The sequence below is a fragment of the Tamandua tetradactyla genome, chromosome 22 (assembly GCF_023851605.1).
Source record: "Tamandua tetradactyla isolate mTamTet1 chromosome 22, mTamTet1.pri, whole genome shotgun sequence".
Classification (NCBI taxonomy): Eukaryota; Metazoa; Chordata; class Mammalia; order Pilosa; family Myrmecophagidae; genus Tamandua; species Tamandua tetradactyla.
The window spans coordinates 13,970,615-13,993,121 of NC_135348.1; the positions used below are offsets into that span (position 1 = coordinate 13,970,615).

The 22,507-nt window shown below is 41.0% G+C and overlaps 1 protein-coding gene across 3 annotated transcripts in view; it reads right to left on the reverse strand.

Annotated features, from left to right (window-relative positions):
* Positions 1-22,507, reverse strand: part of TRIM2 (tripartite motif containing 2) — a 214,828-nt gene that overhangs the window by 117,127 nt on the left and 75,194 nt on the right. For 2 of the 3 annotated variants that reach the window (XM_077139763.1, XM_077139759.1), the window contains exon 1: positions 20,003-20,246. The exons of the other annotated variant lie outside the window; for it this stretch is intronic. The gene's annotated coding sequence lies outside the window, so the exon portion shown is untranslated. Of the gene's footprint in view, positions 1-20,002; positions 20,247-22,507 lie in introns of those variants that run through there. 3 annotated transcript variants of the gene reach the window in all.

The following is a 22,507-nucleotide window of genomic DNA, read 5'->3' on the forward strand; positions in this document are numbered from 1 at the left end:
TGGTGGTGTCTGTGCCTGCTGAGCCTAGTCTGGCCTTTTCTTCATCTTTCCCAGTCCAAATCCTGCCCATCCCTGATAACAAAGTTCAAATGGCAGCTCTGAGACGAGGATAACCTCCTCCTCGGCACCCCTTATCCTTTGTATCTCACTTAGGGCACTGCCCTCCTCCTGAGTGTTCTGATTATTTGTGTATACAACTCATAACTTTCATCATACTGTGAACTCCTTGAGAAGTCTACTTAAGTAGGCTCTATGTCTTCTTCATGTCTGGATTCTCATAACACAGCAGAAACCCAAAAATGCTTTACAAATGAAATAATGTCATTTAACAGAAACACGGCAAGAAAAAAAAAGTGCTACTTTGAAAGGGAAGACAAAGCTTCATTTTAGATGTATTGATTGTGGTAATGGTAAGATGTCAGACAGAAATGGAAGAAAGTCAGTCTAAACAAAGGAATAGAAACTCAACTCACAGAATCACATCTTGGGCCCTTTATAGGGTTGAAGGTAAAGAAAGAATTGGGAAGCAGGCTGCCTTTTGTGTCCTCTTATGAGGCACAAGTTGCCCCTATTATTCTTCAGCCACTGAAGCCCACTGTGGGAGAGGAATGAAAACTGGTAAAAATTACAACTGAAGTCCAGGGACTAAGAAACTGAAAGGGGATAAGCAATTAAATTTTTAAAAATAAAGTCCACTGAGGGAAATAAGCACTAAAATAATATTTTAAAACAATTTGGAAGTTGGCAAGGAAATGGCTACTGGCTTCCATTAGAGTAAGAGCATGCTCTCTTATAATATTTTCCTAAAATGATGATGTATTGATCTTCTCAGGTTGACCCATTAGCCATGAAAAGATGTTGCTGAGTCTCTAAGGATACTTAATCAGCAGAGGCATCAGGCCATGCCACAGATCCACACACTCGTTCAAAACCAAATGTAAAGGAGGAACAGTTAGAAAGCCAAGACCAAAGGAGAACAGCTCTCTCTGGGGTCTTGATTGTTGCTCTTAAGTCGTTGCCAACAATCTCACTCATCATAAATCTGCTTATTTTTAATACACGTTATGCTTTTGAAGTTTCAAATCAGAACCTTACTCAGACAAAACACAAAACCAATAAAAACAGGCGGAGGACTTTTTTGAACTTGTGTTTCTTAGGTTTATTCTTATTGTCTGTTCAAGTCTCGCGTTAAAGATGAAAAAGAAAAGAACCATGGAAGTGTTTCTTTTGAAGTGTCCTTTTATCCAACATGTGGAGAAAATATGACAATTGCATCATGTTCTTATTCTTTCTAATAGATGCCAGTGTAGTCTGTCCCTAACTTCCAAAAGGCTGTATTTGAAATGTTGTTTTTTTTAAAATATACAATTTTAATACGTGTAGCTTACAAGCACAGAAGTGCACAAAACCAAAGGGAAGAGCTCAATGAATTATCACAAATGGTTCACATAAGGGCCAACACTATCCAAAATAAGAACTAGAACACCACCACTCCCCCAGATGCCCCCTCCCAAATGTAACTTTGTAGTTAGACATATTTTTTCATGGAAATATTACTAATGGTGGTAAGTATCCAGATCAGACCACAAATTCAAAAATAGACTCAGACTCTAGCAAAGTGACACTATACCAACTTCAGTTTTTCTGTGGGGAAATTTTCAGTTCCAAATAGCGATGCCAGGGAGCAGCTCCAGACATGTCATCCCCAAACCTCAGGGGCTTCTACGACTCTCAGGGCTCTGGGTGAGTGGGGTGGGCACAGAGGGGAGGAGAAGCAATGCCAGGATCCCGGTAATCAGTTCACAGTCTACAATGTATTAGGATCTGAGCAAGAAAACATGGTGCTTTGGCCAAAGACACTCCAAGTGTCCTGATTTAGGAAAAAGATGCTGGACAAGAGAAGTGGTCCATGTTTATATCGGAGTAATCTGAAAGTTGTATGTACTGTATAATAGAAATTCAAGAAAATTTAAGAGACGTACATTTAGGTACCCAGTGTGGGTGAAGAATACTAAGGCTAGCAGTTTTTACTGTTGTTACATAATTCATCTTTGTAAACTTTTCGGCAGGATCTGATTCCAACTAAAGGCAAGCATTCTCAATTTAACAACTATCCATTGAAAAAGAAGTTTATAAATATTCAGTTGTGTTTTCTAGTGAGTACCAAATTCCCAGAAAGTATAACCTAGAATGCATGTCAAAACGCAAATTTAAAGACTCCAATCCAGATCTACTGAACTAGACTTTCCCTTAGGGAAGCCCATTATATTTCACAACACCTGACATGCTTCTTATCTTCAGGAAAATATGGGCAACAATGGCTTGGTCTAAGGAAGATGAAAAAGTAATGTGTTCAGTTAAAAGTGCTATAGAAGTCATAATTGTTGTTGATGCTACTAATAAAAATTAAAATGCCGTGGAGAGGAGGATATCATCCACATGGCGATGGAAGACACCTACTAAAAACCTCTCCCCAGACAGTCAGTGAAAAAAAAAAAAAAGAAAGAAAAAATCAAACATGCTCAGAACTCTGGAGGAAGGTAAAACCTGGAGAAGGATCCCACAAATACTGAATCAAAGAAAGAAAAAAATATCAACTAGAAAACTACCATTCCAGACTGATTTGTTGTGATGGTTAGGTTCTGGTATCAGCTTGGTCAAGTGATGATGCCCAGTTGTCTGGTCAGGCAAGCACAGGCCTGACCATTGTTGCAAGGATATTTCATGGCTGGTTGGTAAACCAGAAAACTGGTATTAAGTCATCAGTTGATTGCATCTGTGGCTGATTATATCTGCGATCAACTAAGGTGTGCCTCCCACCTGCAAGATAATCCAATCAGGCAAGGACTTTTAAGGGAGAAGGGAATCTTTATCACTGCTTCTTCAGCCAGCAACCCTGACTAACACAGTGGACCTTTCCCCTCCCTCTCACTTGGTCCCATGCAGCTTGGAAAGTACCCAGAGGCAGCATCCTGGCTCTCTCCCACTGGGAACACAGACTATAAAATCTGTCATAGCAGAAAAAAAGATCCCCATCTATATCCGGATACAGAAACCCAGGTCCACAGGGACCCAAGGCAGTCTCAAGCCATGGGGGAGGATGGAACACAAAAGGCAGTAAGGAGGAGCTTCCAAAATGGAGGATTAGGGAAGGAAATGCAGACTTTACTAGTTTTCCAAAAGCAGCAAGTAGCCAGAAGAAGAAACTGTCCAAATCAACTGTTTGGAGGCTAGGAGACAAGGGAAGACATTTCAAGGTCCAGGTCAGTTTGGGATGAAGGAATTGAGACAACATGGACAGAGGCTGTACTCCAGCTGTAGCACCTGGTGCCCATCTCCCACCCTCGAGGGAATCAGCAGTGGGAGGGCCGATTCTTGCCTGGGAGACAGCTGTGGACTGAGGCAGCTGTGGGAGTCCTTTGCCACAAGTACAGTAGGGGACACAGCCCAACACTGAGCCAGATATTGGCTGGTAAAGTTACAGCACAGGAACCCGGCAGTATCAGCCCCACCCTGTCAGACACTGCCAGGCTCCAGGAGTCAACCAGTTTCTGAGGATGAATAAGTAACCAATGAGCACCATCTGCTGGCTTGACCAGAAGGGGGAAAAAAGCTGGGCTTTTTGGAGCATCTTCAGACCTTGTCCCATGCCTATCAGAGCTGGTCTACACACATTGTGTCCCTCTGTCCTAGACAATGGTGATGCTCCAACTGTCAAAGTAGAGCCCTAATACAAACCTAGGCAACAACTAAATCCTACACAAGAGAGAAATAAACCTTCAGAATAGACCCATCAAGATAATCAGATGACCAGATAAAATGACAAAAAAGCACAAGTCATATAAAACACAGGACAATATGGCCCAGTCAAAGGAACAAATCAAAAAGAGGGAGGAGACACAGAATCTGGAACAACTAATCAAAGATGTTCAAATAAATCTCCTGAATCAATTTATAAGAAATGAAGGAAAATGTGTATAAAGAGATAAAAGATATTAAGAAGATACTAGGAGAGCATAAGGAAGAATTTGAAAGAATACATAGAAAAATAACAGACATTATGGAAATGAAAGACATGATTGATACTTGTGCTGGTTTGAAAGGAAGTATGCCCCCTAAGAAAAGCCATGTTTTGATATAAATCCCATTTCTTAAAGGTAGAATAATCTCTATTCAATACTGTATATTTGAAACTGTAATGAGATCATCTCTCTGGTTGATGTGATTTAGTTAAGAATGGTTGTTAAACTGGATTAGGGGATGACATGTCTCCACCCATTTGAGTGGGTCTTGATTAGTTTCTGAAGTCCTATAAAAGAGGAAATATTTTGGAGATTCAGAGAGAGCAGAGAATGCTGCAGCACCACGAAACAGAGAGTCCACCAACCAGTGACCGTTGGAGATGAAGAAGGAAGATGACTCCCAGGGAGCTTCATGAAATAGGAAGCCAGGAGAGAAAGCTAGCAGATGATGCTGTGTTCACCATGTGCCCTTCCAGCTGAGAGAGAAGCCCTGACTGTGTTCACCATGTGCCTTCTCACTTGAGAGAGAAACCCTGAACTTCATCGGCCTTCTTGAACCAAGGTATCTTTCCCTGGATGCCTTTGATTGGACTTTTCTATAGACTTGTTTTAATTCTCGGCCTTAGAACTGTAAACTAGCAACTCATTAAATTCCCCTTGTTAAAAGCCATTCCGTTTCTGGTATATTGCATTCCGGCAGCTAGCAAACTAGAACAATACTATTAAAATATATTACACCCTCGTGCTTTGCCATTGGGGATGACTGCTGTGCTCCTGTGGGTTGGGTGGCAGCAACATGGAGGAATTTGACTCTGAAGACTTCTCCACCTCTGAAGAGTGCATTTGGGTGAAGTGTACAGTGAAAATGATGTAAATGAATTAGTGAAGGAAGGTGAAGTGGATGGTGAAGAGTAGACACAGAAAATCAGAAGGAAAAATGAAAGTCTCAGAGCATTCTGGCCAGGAAGAGAGAGCAAGATGGCCTCTCATTAGAAGACAAGGAAGAAGAGGATTTGAAGGCAGAAGCTGGAGGAAGTAGCAGCAAGGAGGAAGGCAGCTGCAGAGTGGGAAAAAGGCATTGAGTCAGAGGATGTAAGAAAAAAGAAGGAAAATGAACTCTGGGTCAGCTTCCTCAATGATGTGGGACAAAAATCAAAAGTGTCTCCAAGAGGATTTGAACAGTGAATAGGGAAGTATTTGCAGAATCCCCTAGGGGGAATGGTGAGAAAGGAGGAAAAGTCAACTTCCCCAAGTGGAGAATCCTTGATATTCTCACAGGCAGTAGGGACAGCCAATACAACAGGCTGAGCCTCCAATCTTTGAGTTTGTTCATATGAAACTTAATCCTGCAAAGGATAGGCTAAGCCTACTTAAAATTAGGCCTAAGAGTCATGCCCAAGAGAACCTCTTTTGTTGCTCAGATGTGGCCTCGCTCTCTCAGCCAACACAGCAAGCAAATTCACTGCCCTCCCCCTCTCTAGGTGGGACATGACTCCCAGGGGTGTGGACCTTCCTGGCAACGTGGGACAGAAATCCTAGAATGAGCTGGAACTCAGCATCAAGGGATTGAGAAAATCTTCTCAACCAAAAGTGAGAAGAGTGAAATGAGATAAAATAAAGTGTCAATGCCTGAGAGATTCCAAACAGAGTGGAGAGGTTATCCTGGAGGTTATTCTTACGCATTAAATAGATATCACCTTGTTAGTCAAGATGTAATGGAGAGGCTGGAGGGAATTGCCTGAAAACGAGCTGTGCTCCGGTGGCCTTGTTTCTTGAAGATAATCGTATGATGATACAGCTGTGGCAGTGTGACTGTATGGTTGTGAGAGCCTTGTGTCTAATGCTCCTTTTGTCTACCTATCTATAGACATGTGAAACATATGGATTAAAAATAAATAAATAATAGGGGGAACAAATGTTAAAATAAATTTAGTAGATTGAAATGCTGGTGATCAGTGAAGGGGAGGGGTAAGGGGTATGGTATGTATGAAATTTTTTCTGTTTTCTTTTTATTGCTTTTTCTGAATTGATGCAGATGTTCTAGGAAATGATCATGATGATGAATATACAACTATGTGATAGTGTGAGTTATTGATTATATAACAAGAATGGAATGATCATATGATAAGAATGCTTGTGCTTGTATGTGGTTATGTATCATAAATAGAAAATAAATTTTTAAAAATTTTTAAAAAGTGTCTCCAAGAACACAAGGTAATAGAGGAGAAGAGACTGAAGAGATGAGTACAAATAAATTGTTAATCGGAGCCGAAGAGCTAGAGAAGCCTAAAAATATAGAAAAGGTTAAAATCACCGAGGTGCTTGATTTTGCTGGTGAAGAAGTCAGGGTGACTAAGGAAGTGGATGCTACATCCAAAGAAGTTAAATCCTTCTTCATGCAAAATGAGAAGGAGAAACCTTAGGCCAATGTCCCTTCAGTGCTGCCCTCACCCCCTGTAGGGTCAGGAATTGCGCAACCATCACCACAATCGTTTTTATCATTCCCCAAAGAAACCCTGGATCAGTAAGACCCACTTCAATCAAAATGGCAGTGTTAGATGCTTAAGAGCTCTGTTCCCCCAGCAGAAGCTCTAAACAACCAACAAGAGCTGGCAGAAACATCATTCTAAACATTCCAGAAAGTAAATAAATGGCTACAGGATCAGGGTGAGTGCCAAATCAAGAAAAGGCCACTTAAAAGCAGTAGAATCTCGTACCACTCAGGCTGGCTCCTTTCTCCATCCCCCTTACCAACTTGATTTGGACCCAGCCCATGCTCCCAGTGCCAAACTCGTCCCGGATTCTGCGGGAGCAGAACAACCCTCATGCACATTCTGGAGCTTGTTTGTCTGGTCCAATCTGTCTGGTGGTGGTGGCCTGAGAGACTCACTGTCCCAGAATTTACCCCACACATAGAAAACAGCTAATGAGTCCTCCTACAGAATGCTGTGGAAAATCATTCACATCCTGAGGCAAGGGATTACTAGCTGTAGGACTTAACAGTGCAGTGCTGGAGATGTTAGGAAACTGTTTCTTAGGGAAAAGGAGAAATCTGAAACCTTGTAAACCACAAATTCCTAGGGCCGCACAAACAAGCCCCTGACAAGCTGCCAGAGCAGAAAAGGCCTTTATGCTTTGGCCTGGAGCTGTTCTCTAAACTCATTGTATGGAAGAAACCCTGAAGGAGAGCACTGGCACAGGTCAATTTGCAAAGAATGGAAAAGGTGTTTTGTTTGTTTGTTTTTGTTAGCTCCTGGCATTCCAGGAAAGCTCTGTCATAACACTAGCTGGATACAAGTTTAAGGAACAGATGCCTCAGAGTCTACATTCCAGTCATAACACATACCAAATATCAAAATGTCCAAATTTCAACAAAAGGTTACAAAACATTAAAAAACAAACAAACAAACAAAAAACAGGAGGTGCTAGCCCAGGCGAAGGAGAAGATTGAAGCATTAGAAAGACTCCAGGAGGTGGATCAGATCTGGGACAAACTAAGCAAAGACTTCTTTAAAAAATGGTCCTAAATGTGGTCAAAGAGTTCAAGGAAAACACGGATGAAAAACTATAGGAAACTAGGGAAACGATGGGAAACAACGAAGAGAACGTCAGTAGCGATAGTGGAAATGATGAAAAGGAACCAAACAGAGCTGAAGACCACAGGAACAGAAATTACAATTTCCCCAGCAACAGGAGACTGAGGCTGGCAGAATAAAGAATAAGATAATAAGAAGATAAGAATATTGAACTTAGTCAGCCTGAGGAACACAGAGGAAAAAAAAAAAAGGAAAAAAGTCAACAGAGCCTGGGGAAACTGTCTTGACAAAACTGTCTTTCAAAAATGAAGGGGATTTTCTCTCTTTTTTTTCATGAATTAATGAAATGTTCTAAAATTGTGCAGTGATGAATGTACCCCTACGTGATTATACAGTGAACCACTGATTGTACACTTTGAATGATTATATGTTATCTGAATATATCTCAATAAAATTACATTTAAAAACTTAAAAAAAAATAGTTCAGACACACAACAGCAGATTTGAAGAGGAGGAAGAAAGGATCAGTGAGGTAGAAGGCAGAGCAACCGAGTTCTAACAGACGAAAGAACAAATGGAGAAAAGACAGAAAAATTTGAGCAGGGTCTCAGGAAATTGATTAACAACACAAAATGCACAAATATACACATCATGGGTGTCGAAGAAAGAGAAGAGAAGGGAAAGGAGCCAGGAAAAATACTCAAGAATATAATGGCTGAAAAATTTCCAACCCTTATAAAGACCTATATATGCAAATAAAAGAAGCCCAGTATACTTCAAAGAGAATACATATGAATAGAGCCACTCCCAGACACATATTAATCAGACTGTCAAATGCAAAAGAGGAGGAGAAAATTCTGAAAGCAGCAAGAGAAAAGCAATTTACCACAAACAAAGGAAGCGAAATAAGACAAAGTGCCAATTTCTCGTCAGACAGCATGGAGGTGAGAAGGCAGTGGTACTTTATATTTAAAATACTGAAAGAGAAAAACTGCCAGCTAAGAATTCTCTATTCATCAAGGCTGCCCTTCAAAAATGAGGGAGAGATTAAAATATTAAGCTAAGAGAGTTTATTAACAAGAGACCTGCCCTACAAGAACTATTAAAGGGAGTTCTGCTGTCTGCAAAGAAATGACAGGAGAGAGAGGCCTGGAGAAGAGTATAGAAATGAAGAGTATTAGTAAGGATAACTAAAAGGATAAAAAGAGAAAAAACTAGATCTGACAAATAAAAGCAAAAGGATAAAATGGTTGAAGTACTGACTTTACAGTAATAACGTTGAATGTAATTGGCATAAAATATGATCCATCTGTATGTTGTTCACAAAAGACTCATTTTAGACCCAAAGATACAAATAGGTTGAACATGAAAGGATGGAAAAAGATATTCCACACAAACAGTAACCAAGACTGGAGTAGCTATACTAATATATTGAAAAAATAGACTTTAACGGCAAAAATGTTATAAGAGAGAACTTAATAAAAGGAGTAAGTCACCAAGAAGAGAAAACAATTAGAAATGTGTATGTACCTTACCAAGGTATCCCAAAGTACATGAGGCAAACACTGGTAAAACTGGAGTAAGAAAAAGATATCTCTACGAAAAATAGTGAGAAACTTCAATACACCACTCCCTTCAATAAATAGAACATCTAAACAGAAGATCAATAAGGAAACAGAGAACCTAAATAATGATAAATGCATTAGAATACTGCACCCACAAACAGCAGGATATGCATTCTCCAGGATAGACCATATGTGGGGCTCAAAACAGGTCTTAATAAATTTAAACAGACTGATATTATACAAAACACTTTCTCTAATCGTAATGTAATGAAGTTGGAAATCAATAACAATCAGAGAATCAGAAATTTCACAAATATCTGGAAGTTAAAAAACATGCTCAAACGATCAGTGGATCAAAGAAGAAACTATAAGAGAAGTCAGTACTTCAGATACTGGATGATACATTCATTCAGTTCTTGAGATGAATGAAAATGAGAACAGAAAATATCAAAACTTATAGGATGCAGCAAAAGTAGTGGTGAACTCTCTCCACTACATGGGACATGACTCCCAGGGTTGTGGACCTTCCTGGCAATGAGAAATTCCAGAAATCCTGGAATGAGCTGAGATTCAGCATCAAGGGATTGAGAAAACCTTCTTGACCAAAAGGGGGAAGAGCAAAATGAGACAAAATAAAGTGTCAATGGCTGAGAGATTCCAAACAGAGTCGAGAGGTTATCCTGGAGGTTATTCTTATGCATTAAATAGCTATCACCTTGTTAGTCAAGATGTAGTGGAGAGGCTGGAGGGATCTGCCTGAAAATGTGGGCCTGTGTTCCAGTAGCCATGTTTCCTGAAGATGATTGAATAATGATAAAGCTTTCACAATGTGACTGTGTGATTGTGAAAACCTTGTGTCTGATGCTCCTTTTATCTACCTTATCAACAGACGAGTAAAACATATGGAATAAAGATGAATAATAGGGGGAACAAATGTTAAAATAAATTTAGAGTGAAATGCTGGTGATTGGTGAGGGGGAGGGGTGGGGGTATGTATGAATTTTTTTCTGTTTTCTTTTTATTTCTTTTTCTGAATAGATGCAAATATTCCAAGAAATGATCATGATAATAAATATGCAACTATGTGATGATATTGTGAATTACTGGTTATATATGTAGAATGGAATGATCAAAAGTTATGAATGTTTGCATTTGTTTGGTGTTTTTTGGTATTTAAAAAAAATAAGAAAATTAAAAAAAAATAGTAGTGGTGAGAGGGAAACACAGTCCTGAGTGCCTACATTAAAAAGGAAGAAAGAACTAAAAACAGTGACCTAACTGAACAACTAGAGAAATTAGAGAAAGACCAGCAAACTAATCCCAAAGCAAGCAGAAGGAAAGAAATAACAAAGATTAGAGCAGAAATAAATGAAATGGAAAATTAAAAAAAAAGGATGAATTAAACCAAAAGTTGTTTTTTTCAGAACAGCAATAAAATTGATAAACCTTTAGCTAGATTGGTAAGGACAAGAAGAGAAAGGATGCACATAAATAAAATCAGAAATGGGAGGGAGTTGTGCTGGTTTTGAAACAGGTATGCACCACAGAAAGCTGTGTCTTTTTTCCTAATCTAATCTTGTAGAGGCAGAAAAGTTCAGGGCCAAATGGCTTCACAGGTGAATTTTACCAGGCATTCCAAGAATTAATACCATTCCCACTCAAACTCTTCCAAAAAAATTGAAGAAGAGGAAATACTGTGTGCCCATCTGAATCTGTGGTGGATCTCAGAAAAGCCATGTCCTTTAATCCTCATTCAACATTGCTGGCTGGGAGCTTTTTGATTGCTCCCACGAAGATGTGACCCACCCAATTTTGATTAGATGGCTTCCATGGAGTTGTGACTCCACCCTTCCGGGTGGGTCTTGATTAGTTTACTGGAATCCTTTAAAAGGGGAAGCATTTTGGCTGTGAAAATGTCCCAATTAAAGCAAGTCCATAGAAATGTCCAAATTAAGGCACCAACAAGAGGTTACTTCGCTCAACAAAGGCTGATGAAGTTCAGGGTTCCTCTTTCAAATGGAAAAGGCATATGGTGAACTTGGCAATGTCTGCTAGCTTTCTTTCCAGGCTTCTTGTTTGATGAAGCTCCCCAAAGGGTGCTTTCCTTCTTCATCTTAAAAGTTCTCTGGATGCATGGGCTTGTGCGGTTCTCATCACTCTGTCTCTCTCTCCAAAATGCTTCCTCTGTGTGCCAGTTTGACTAGCTTTGTGCCCTTGGGCAATTTTCTTAACTCTATGAGCTTTAATTTCCTCATGTGAAAATGGAGAATAATAATACTCACCTGGAAAAGTTAAGTCGCTCACAAGTGTAAAGCATTTAGCACAGTGCCTGGCAGGCAGCCTGCGCTTAATCAATGTTAGCCTCTCCGTTTTAAAGACAGCCTGTCTGGTGACATTGCATGCACAGAGCATTGGTAAACTGATAAGTCAATGGCTGAGAAACTATGTGTCCTTGATGCAGGGTTCAAATTAGGGTGGTGGCTTACTAAGCAAAGGGCAAACTCCAGGGCTGGCAATGGTGGCTCAGTGTCAGAGTTCTCGCCGGCCATGCCAGAGACCCGGGTTTGATTCTCAGTGCCTGCCCATGCAAAAAATAAATGAATAAAATAAAAAATTAAAAAAGAAGGGCAAACCCTAAAAAGTGGTCAGGCCTCAAGGAGAAAAATATCTCTGAGAAGAATGGCAATAAACAACACCTGAGGGCAAACAACCCCCACCTGAGTGTGTCATCTACAGAGAAGGGTGGAGCCAACTGACCCATCCAAATGCACTGTCTTTCCACCAGGCTTTGCCTGGAAAGAAGGAAGGCTAGGGGAAAAAGCCCGAACAAGGAAGGGGGTTGGGGAGTAAGTAAAGCTAATCTATAAAAGCAAATGGCCCCATATTGCCAGGACCTCTTACTTCCCTCACCTTTGTCTTTGTGAGGGTGCTTGTGGTTCTCTCACATGCGTTCTCAATAAGTTTTCTACCTGCTTGCTCTCTGCTGTGGTGTGCCCTTGAATTCTTTCTCACGGCCTGGCTAAGAACCTAGGAAGCTACATTGGACAATACCCTGGTAGCAGAAGGTAAACTGGATCCAAAACAAGATTTCCCCTTTAATCTAATCGAAGAAACTACAGATACAAGCCTAGGCTTGGATATTATGTGTACAGTTACCATTTGTAGGAACTGGAAAGAATTGTTCTCCTGGCAGCTCCAGAATGAACTGCTTTGATGAAAAGAAATAGAGAAAAGAAAAGAAAGGGCTCCGAACAAAACCATCACAGCAAAAACAGGTCTTGCCTAAAAAAAAGTATGAATGGTGTCCCCCCACCCCAAACCCTGTTCATTTCTTTTCTTCTGCTTCTTCCCTCGACTTACTTTGGGTTTTTCAAAGGCCAAGGGAGAGGCTATAGGAAAGATAAATTTACATCCACTTGGAGCGAGAAGCACAATGATAGCTTTCAAGACAGCTGGGAGCTGCTCCGTTATCCCCACCCCACTCCTAAGGCTCTCAGTTGAGATGCAGGCATAGGCTAACCAGCCCTGGTTTCCATCCTGATGGAGAAGAACAACTAGCCTTGGAAACCCAGAGGGAACTGGGACATTTTTCTGACCCAGTAACTCCAGTTTCTGGACAGGATGAGGATCAGCAGTCACCAAGCCCTCCTTCCACCCAGCCCTATCCCATTCTCAACTCAGGTCCCCTCACTATCAGGTCCCTGTCCCCCAGTGACCCTGCCACTCAAATGCCATATGTAAAACCTTGAGACACCACTAAGTCCACATGCAGATGGGAGCTGTGGATCCCTGGTTGGCAAGGCCAGTGAAAAAAAAAAAAAAAAAGGAAGCCTTGCTTTGGAGGCCCCGGATTCCCTGCATACCCCTGGACAGAGGTTGGGAAAGCTGGGTGACCTGCCGTTGCCTCCATGCCCCTGTCTCTGTTCTAGCTCTGACAGCTCAGACATTTGTGCCCCTTGGTTTATTGCATGTATTGAATGTGGGAAGAGAGTTGCTTTTTTTTTTTTTTTTTTAGGACTTATCACTATCTTTCCTTGTCACAGTTCCAACAAGGCTTCTGGGGCTTATAGGGTCACTGCTACCTTATAGGGATCTTTCCATTTTCTTTCCTTAATGGACCATCTTTCATTAATATTTATGCTATGGCCTAGAGTACCCAGAACACAGAAAGTATTGAGAAGAAACAATAGTTTTCCTTATCATACAGGATATCTTTAAAGGGCCCACTTTTCTAGGAAATCACTGATTGCTGCTGTTTTCTTATAATGCTCTTAAGAAAATAGAAACATCTAGTGAGGAGCACAGGACAAGACTCATACGTCCTGAAAGCCCTACGTCTTGTCCCTCGCTCCCTGTTGGAAGAACCTGCATGAGAGTGAAATATGAAAGGGATTCAGCTCTACTAGGCATTCCTCTATGTGCAATTATTGCCCAAGTTGCTGTTGAAGCGCTAGGGGAGCTGTGGAAGGAGATACTCTTGCAGATTTCACAGAACTTTTGCAATAGACAAGGGCGCCTCAGCAAAATTTTACTTGAAGCCCCTCTATTTAAAATTAAATCATTCAGGGGGTGCAAGGGTAGCTCAGTGGTAGAATTGTCGCCTGCCATGCAGGAGACCCGGGTTCAATTTCTGCCCCATGCACTTCCCAAAACAAACAAGCAAGCAAGCAAACAAACAAAAATTCAACAAATGGTGCTGCAATAACAGGATACTCACATGGAAAAAGAATGAAATGTGACCCCTGTCATACAGCATACAAAAAAAAACCCTAAATCATCCAATATGGCAATATATCTTGGAAAATGATATGGATATGAAACCATCTTGTAAGCTCAGCTCTTTGTGGCATGTAACTCTTAAGTCATGTTACAACTTCAATGTTCAGTCTAAATTCTATGTATTTTTTCCCTTCTGGGAAGAGCAGGAGAAATCAGAGGGAAGAAATGGATTCCATCCTTGGAGGATCCCTGGGTGGAATCTGAGTCAGGATAGTGCTTTGGAAACTGCCTGCCCTGACTGGGTTTATATTGAGGTTTTGAGAGTGCTACAGCTTTAAATTTCTTCCTCTCACACACCCCGTGAGGGATATCATTTTCCGAGATGGTTCCAGAGACTGTTGCTTCAAGAAGCATATCTGATGTTTGCAAAGTGAGAGATTGGCCCTTTTGGATCCAAGTATTTTCCAGAGTTAACAGTTTGAGAAATTTCAGTTAAGTTCTGTTTGCATAACAGTCACAAAATGTGAAGTGTACTCTTCCCTCAGCTTCAACCGGTTAGGTATGGTACTAGTAAGTGCAGGTTGAGTGTGGGCAAACACACCTAGCAGTTAAAGACCTACGTACCAGGAAATGCTCTCCCTGAAAAGCTGTACAGGAGTAGGGGTCTGATAAGCATGGTGTTCCCAGCAGGGGCAGCTGGAGGACAGATGATGCATATCTAAATGGCTCCCAGGGGTTCCTAGGGGCATGCAATCTCTGTCTAGGTTCTGATTAACCTTTCATCTTTTTTAGTGGGTTCCTTTAATCCTTGGATCATAATAGAGCATGCCTGTTAAGTGGGGCAGTGGTATGATTGTGCATCATTTGAAAATTTAAGTAGACAGAAAGTACTTGGAATGCAAGGGATTATGAACACAAACCAAATAGGGTTCCATTGTTCTACTTAGGAAGGTCCCAGGAGGGCCAAGGTCACTAGGGTCTCTGCTTGGTCCTTCAATGCCGACAGGGGCCTTTTCACCAGTTTTCTTGTAAATCACGTGCAAGAGAAATATCAAAAAGTGCTATGTCACAAGGATCATCTCCATCCTAGGAGCTCACTGTGTTAGATTCCTGGTGCAGGGCCTCAATTTTCCTAGGGTTTGCCATAAAATGGAACTATTAAAGAAACAACTGTCCTCTTGCCACATCTCAACAAGTTATTCGTGCTGGACTTTTAAACTTACACACTTTAGTCTGTGCTATAGATATGTTTTTCAGTCCCTACTTAGTGCCCCAGGTTTGTTCCTGGTTAAAGACGTAGACTTCCAGGTCCATTTTTTCTTTACTATACTACGTATTTTCTGTTTGAATCACCCTCAAGCATCATCTAGCAACTTCAATCAGAATGGATAGGATAGTCCTTCTGGGTAGTTTTTTTTTTTTTAATATTTTTATGGATAAATCATAACATGCAAGCATTCCATACATGGTCTACAATCAGTGGGTCACAATATCATCACATAGTTGCGTATTCATCATCATGATATTTTTTTTTAATTTTTGCAACACTCCAGAGAAAGAAACAAAAAGAAAAAAGAAAAATCTCACACATATAGCCCTCCCTCTCATTGACCACCAGCATTTCTATCCACCCAATATACTCTAACCCTTTTCCTCCTATTATTATTATTTTTAATCCATATTTGTTACTCATCAGTCCATACCCTAGATAAAGGGAGCATCAGATACAAGGTTTTCACAATCACACAATCACATTGTAAAAGCTATATTGTTATACAATCTTCAAGAATCAAGGCTACTAGAACAGAGCGCAACAGTTTCAGGTATTCCCTCTCCAATACACCATAATCCAAAAAAAAGATATCTGTATAATACATAAGAATAACTTCCAGGTTAACCTCTAGACTCTGTTTGAAATCTCTCAGCCACTGACGCTTTACTTTGTTTCATTTCCTTCTTCCCCCTTTTGGACAAGAAGGCTCTCTCAATCCCTTGATGCCAGGTCCCGGCTCATCCTGGGATTTCTGTCACCATCTGGGTAAGATTTTATTGAGGGATGGCTCCATGTTGAGCACTATAGAGGACCATGTATATGTTCTAGCTTTTCCAATCTCACACCAGAAAACTATTATTCCTATTTTCAAATGAGGAAAGTGAGAACTGAAGAGATCAAGTTAACCTGTTCAAGGTCACATAGCTAAAACTAGCGGACCCTGAATTCAAATTCAGCTCTGGTCTGGTCTTGGCAGGTCTATGGGATTTTCCACTCTTAAAAAAATTTATTATGAAAATTTTAAGCAAACACAAAAGTAGACAGAAAAGTATAATATATTCCCAAATATTCAACACCCATAATAAACAATTATGAAGATTTTGCCACATTTGCTTCATCTTTATTGGGACAATGGCTTCATTTCCTACCAGTTCCATCTTATCTAGGCTCACTCATTCAGTCAGATGCTAGGTTTCAACCAGACTGAACTACAGATTGTTTCCCAAATACTGTCTCCTGCCTCTGGGTGTTTACACATGTCGATTCCTTCCGCTCGGTGGTTTTCAACCCTGATGCGTGATGACTAAGACCCGGCCCAATCTACCGAATCAGAAACTGCTAGCACTAAGCACGGTTCCTTCCATTTCCACTTGACCCCTCCTCCTCAATCCTCAAGGCTCCCTTCTAGTGTCCCGCCTTTGCTGGTGTCCCACGGGCTGGCCCTGGGGGAATGAAGACCAGAGCACAGTCTGCTGATGTTCAGTGCAATTTTCTCTCCACTTCCCTGCATTCTCTCTCCATTCCCTTCATGCCAATGTCACAAATAAACCAGAAACATTCAGCAAACTTGGTCAGTATTTAATACTGTCCTTGAGTGCTGGTGGCAGCCACAATAAAAGAATTAATATTTACCAAGTATTTGCTGGGTGTCAGGTACCATGCAGAAAACTTTTACTCATTATCACACTTAATCCTCACCATGGCCAAAGAAATAGATATTGTTATCACTATTATTTAGCTGAGGAAATTGAGACTTAGCAAGATTAAATAACTTGTCCAAGATTGCACAAGGAAATGGCAGAGGTGAGGCTGGAATTCAGGTTTGTCTGAATTGAAAGCATTTGCTCTTTATTTCAGTATTCTCCTTCTGTGTGTGTCGTCCGTCATGGGCCCCCACCCCAGATAGCACAGGCCCGTCAATGAGGCAGGGCACGGGCCCCAAATGCCTCCCCCCAGCTGGTTCCTGCTTGGGTTCCGCTTACTGGGACAGGGCTGCGGAAATATCCACAGGTGAGACTGCCAAACTTCAGCACTCTCACCCACTTAGAGGAAGTGTTTCTTGGCTTAATTTCAGAACTACCAATTAGCTCCGTGCAGAGACCCGGTGACTAGAGGGCTTCTTAAAAAGCTACACATTTGATTGCCAACTATATTCCACAGAAAATCTCCCTTTTCATAATATAAGGCAACTGTGCTGGTTTGAAATGGTTGTGTACCCCAGAAAAGCCATGTTCACTAACACTCAATATTGCTGGGTGGGATCTTTTGATTAGGTGGTTTCCCAGGAGATGTGTCTCCACCCATTCAAGGTGGGGTTGCTTACTGGAGCCCTTTAAGAGGGAACCATTTTGGAAAAAGCTTTAGAGCCACCAGAGCCCACACAGCCAGAGTCCTTCTGGTAGAGAAAGCTAGCAGAGGTTGCCATGTGCATTCCCAGCTGAGAGAGAAACCCCAAATGTCATTGGTCTCTTCTTTGGAATTAAGGTATCTTTCTCTGGATGCCTTGGTTTGGACATTTCTATGGTCACAGAACTGTAAACTTGCAGCTGTTTGAAAGCTGTCCCATTTCTGGTATATTGTATACTGTCAGCTTTAGCAAATAATACAGTAACCCTCTTTATGATTAACATTTTTAGTTCACTTACGAGCTATGTGACTTTGTGCAAGTTACCTACCTTCTCTGTTCCCCAGTTCCCTTACCTGTAAACTGAGGAGGATAACTACGTATTTCAAAGGGGTTAGTGAGGACCAAGTGAGATAATACATAAAAAATATTTGGTACAATATCTAGCACATAGCAATCACACAATAAATAATAGGCTACAATTGATACTTATCATCCTCATAATATTTTATCTACACATGCTTGTTTATTTGGTTTCATAAGTCTGTGAGAATAGTCCTCTGTATTTAAAGACTCTAGAGGAATATTACTTTTTGGGTAAATCTCCTATTTTAGCATTAGTTTTTGCAAATCCTGTATTTGAAAATTATTCTGTAAGCATCTGAATTATCAGCAGCCTGGCAGGCCCACCATTCTGGTGACAAAAGGAAGCCAGCCAAGAACTGTCATTGAATTCACCCCATTCTCTCTCTTACTGGACTCCCCATGTTCATGCTACTCTTATCATTGTCTGGGGCTACTTTTAGATGAGACTGTGAGTTTGCTGTGACCTGAAGGAGGGATGTGAGGCCTGCTGTGGGGCCACAGATGGCAGGAGATGTGCACCTGTCCTTTCTCTACTGAGCCCCCTCCCTGCTGAGGGCAGCACTGGCACAATCAGAGCCCCAGAGGGCAACTGACCATCCCCTCCTCTCCAACCACGCAAGGAAACTTTGGCCTCATTTGGAAACCATCTAGTGTCATGAGCTGAAATATTCATGGTGTCTTTGGGTCAAATTCTTTTTTTCTGGGGGTTCGGGGGTGGGGTGCATGGTCCGGGAATTGAACCGGGGTCTCCCACATGGGAGGTGAGTATTCTACCACTGAACCATTGGGTCAAATTCATTTTTAAAGCAACTTTTGCATTCTGATTTAATTCCTCCAGGAGCCACACAGAAGAAAAGTTGCGGCTTTGTAGATAAGTAGATACAGATTCTAGGAATTTGAGGAGGCAGGGAGATTTCCACAACACTAAGTGTACTTAATACCCTTGATTCACCTCTACCTGGGTCCAAAAATTAAACCGCATATTTTCAGTTTATCTGGCACCTGTTGTATTAAACACAGACTCTGAGCTCTTTGACTTCATGCCATGAGCACCATCAGCCCCATGAGGAAGGAAACCACTGCATTTTCTCATCAAAGCTGCCCCAGGTGATTTTTCTATCCAGCAGGAGGCAGGAATTTCCAATGCAACTCCCAGGGCTTTGGATGTTTCATCTTCCACTGCAGAACTGAGACGGAAACCTTCTCACTTGCCATGTGTGCCCACTGCGCTGTCACAGATGTCTAGTAAGGTGCCAAATGGGTCACCCAAGATGACGAAATCAGTCATCAGAGACTGGTGCTTCAACAGTTTTCCACCCTCACTTGTTCACAAGCCAGAAACCAGAAAGTACCTGAGGTGTGGCTGGCTAAGTCCATTTCAGGGTTTCTTCCTGCCCATTTCCCCCTTGGTTCCCTTTACCTCGCTGCCAGTAGTCAAGGAGTTTCCAGATGAGGTTTAAAAGAAAGCAGTCTCTCTTCCCTTTTAAAATTGTGTAAAGTAAAAATTATGACTCTTTTGCAAAAGAAATATTTTAAGCCTTGGGGGGCCAGGTCAGGGAATGCTCTTGCCTGGGGCTCCTTCCTTCACTCCAAAGCCCCATTACAGACGGACTTAGTACCCTTTGGGCACTTTCAAAGAGCAGTAAAACTTCACAGCCTCCCGCTGTAAACCGGTTCTCACATTTCTGAATAGACCTATTAATGACATACAAAACTGCTGTGGTTTGCCCCAGCAGATATTAAACCCTTTCAAACTGGCGGCTGAATTACATTGGCAAACATCTGGCTTACAGAAACTTCACAGTGGCAGAGCTAAACTCCTGAATGTAAAGAGCTAAGTTAGAAAATCAAACAGCATGTGAGTGTCACACATCACTGGAAATAGCCTTATGCTTTGCCACATCCATGCTGCTTTTGTGTCAAAATCCAGCTTGCATCTCTCCACCAATTTTTTGCTTTTCTGCTCTTTTCTTGCCTGGGTTGAAAGATATCACTACGAGCTTTGTGAGCAGATTTCGGTGAACTGCGCTTTTCTTTCCATTTTATTAGCGGGTAAAAAGTTAAAACCAGGCAAAAAACTCAACTCAATCACACACTCATTTCCCCCCAAGACAGTACCGGGGATTAACCAGCTCGCCCGGGAAAAAGAATCACCGCGCACTCGGAAGCCTCTTTACCTGTGTTCCATAGCGGGCGCTCCTGCATGCCTGAGACCGGCCTCAGCCTCCTCGGACCTGGGGACTTGGCTCCCTGCAGCCCGCAGACAATTGGGCCCATTATAGTCATCAGGCTGCTGAGTTCAAGGGTGGCCCTTACAAAAATATAAACAGCTTGTCAGCACTAGCCAGAGGGCGGGGCTGCAGTATCAGGGGACAATGGGAGCCAATGAAAACCTCTTTGGGCTCTCTTTGCTTGAGCTATTGTGTTTCATTCTGAAGTCCCCGAGACCGGCAGTGAGGAAAACTGAATAAGGGGGGTCAGAGTGCTCATTTTTACAGCTCAGCAGCATGACAGGATTCCAAGTTGAAAAGTTTAATCATTGCCCAGGGAAGACCAATTTCAGGGAAGGGTTTGTATGCCTTATAATAATATGTTTTAAAAGCCACAGGCATCTGTGTGGCATTAGCCATCTTTTTTATCTTCTAGTGTTAATAAATGTAAGATCCGTAGAGCAGATAGGAGTGTTTCAATCCAAGAGCAAAGTCCAAGGAAGATTCTTTTATGACACACTTGTTGAATATCTGATGAGAAGAACTCACCCCATTGAGAAAAAGCTCGATTTTATTGATACAGCTTCAGAACTCAGAGAAATGGGCTTATTTTATTCCCTGAGTATACAAATGGTTCAAATTCGAAGTGTCCGTTTTTTGTTTTGTTTTGTTTTGGCATGGGCAGGCACTGGGAACCGAACCCAGGTCTCCAGCATGGCAGAACCCAGGTCTCCAGCATGGCAGGCCAGAACTCTGCCTGCTGAGCCACTGTGGCACGCCCCCCCATATTCATTTTTAAATGCTACCTTAATCTGATCACACACTATGCAAACAAAGCAGTTTCTTTCATTAGATTTAGAAGACAGGACAGTCACGGGAATATAACTAGATTCTCTTTTTAAAGCTCCTCTAGGAACTTAACCTCTCAATGTCAGGCTAAAATAACCAAGAACCAGAAAACAAACTCCAACTTTATTTTTTTCTTTATGTGATTTCTAAATAATACCCTGAGGTAAAAATAAAGTTAAGAGCTATTTGGTTGAGTGTGTGGCATTGCATAAATTATAAGCATACAAACTTTGAAAAAAGTAATCATTACCATTCGGAATACTCGTTTATTATTTGATAGCACAGAAGCTATCAAAATCAACTAGCAGCGAAACAAAAACTGTTGAAATGCATCTAATTTGCACAAATTCTGTATCAAACCCTCTGACTTTTATTAGAAAAATAATACGAAACTACGTTCTTTCTAATCGATATTGGACTTAAAAATATTTATGTTTCTGCCACTGATGTTTAATTTGTATTAAAGTAAGATTCCTCTGCACCTCCTGCTAATAGTGTATGAGGCATTTTCTGGCCCTTGTATTCTTCCAGTGACTCTAGAGGAGATGTGACATCCTTACTGTCACGGCTCTTTATTTTAACGTAACCCTGGAAAGGATTAGGTTCCCCTCTAAAATGTTAGGATTCTGTCATTAAAAAGATTCAGAATTAGTACCAACTCTCCTCAAACTCTTCAAAAAAATTGAAGTGGAGGGAAAACTACCTAATTCATTCTATGAAGCCAACATCACCCTCATACCAAAACCAGGCAAAGATATTACAAAAAAAGAAAACTATAGACCAATCTCTCTAATGAATATAGATGCAAAAATCCTCAATAAAATTCTAGCAAATCGTATCCAACAACACATTAAAAGAATTATACATCATGACCAAGTAGGATTCATCCCAGGTATGCAAGGATGGTTCAACATAAGAAAATCAATTAATGTAATACACCATATCAACAAATCAAAGCAGAAAAATCACATGATCATCTCAATTGATGCAGAGAAGGCATTTGACAAGATTCAACATCCTTTCCTGTTGAAAACACTTCAAGAGATAGGAATACAAGGGAACTTCCTTAAAATGATAGAGGGAATATATGAAAAACCCACAGCTAATATCATCCTCAATGGGGAAAAATTGAAAACTTTCCCCCTAAGATCAGGAACAAGACAAGGATGTCCACTATCACCACTATTATTCAACATTGTGTTGGAGGTTCTAGCCAGAGCAATTAGACAAGAAAAAGAAATACAAGGCATCAAAATAGGAAAGGAAGAAGTAAAACTATCACTGTTTGCAGACGATATGATACTATACGTCGAAAACCCGGAAAAATCCACAACAAAACTACTAGAGCTAATAAATGAGTACAGCAAAGTAGCAGGTTACAAGATCAACATTCAAAAATCTGTAGCATTTCTATACACTAGTAATGAACAAGCTGAGGGGGAAATCAAGAAACGAATCCCATTTACAATTGCAACTAAAAGAATAAAATACCTAGGAATAAATTTAACTAAGGAGACAAAAAACCTATATAAAGAAAACTACAAAAAACTGTTAAAAGAAATCACAGAAGACCTAAATAGATGGAAGGGCATACCGTGTTCATGGATTGGAAGACTAAATATA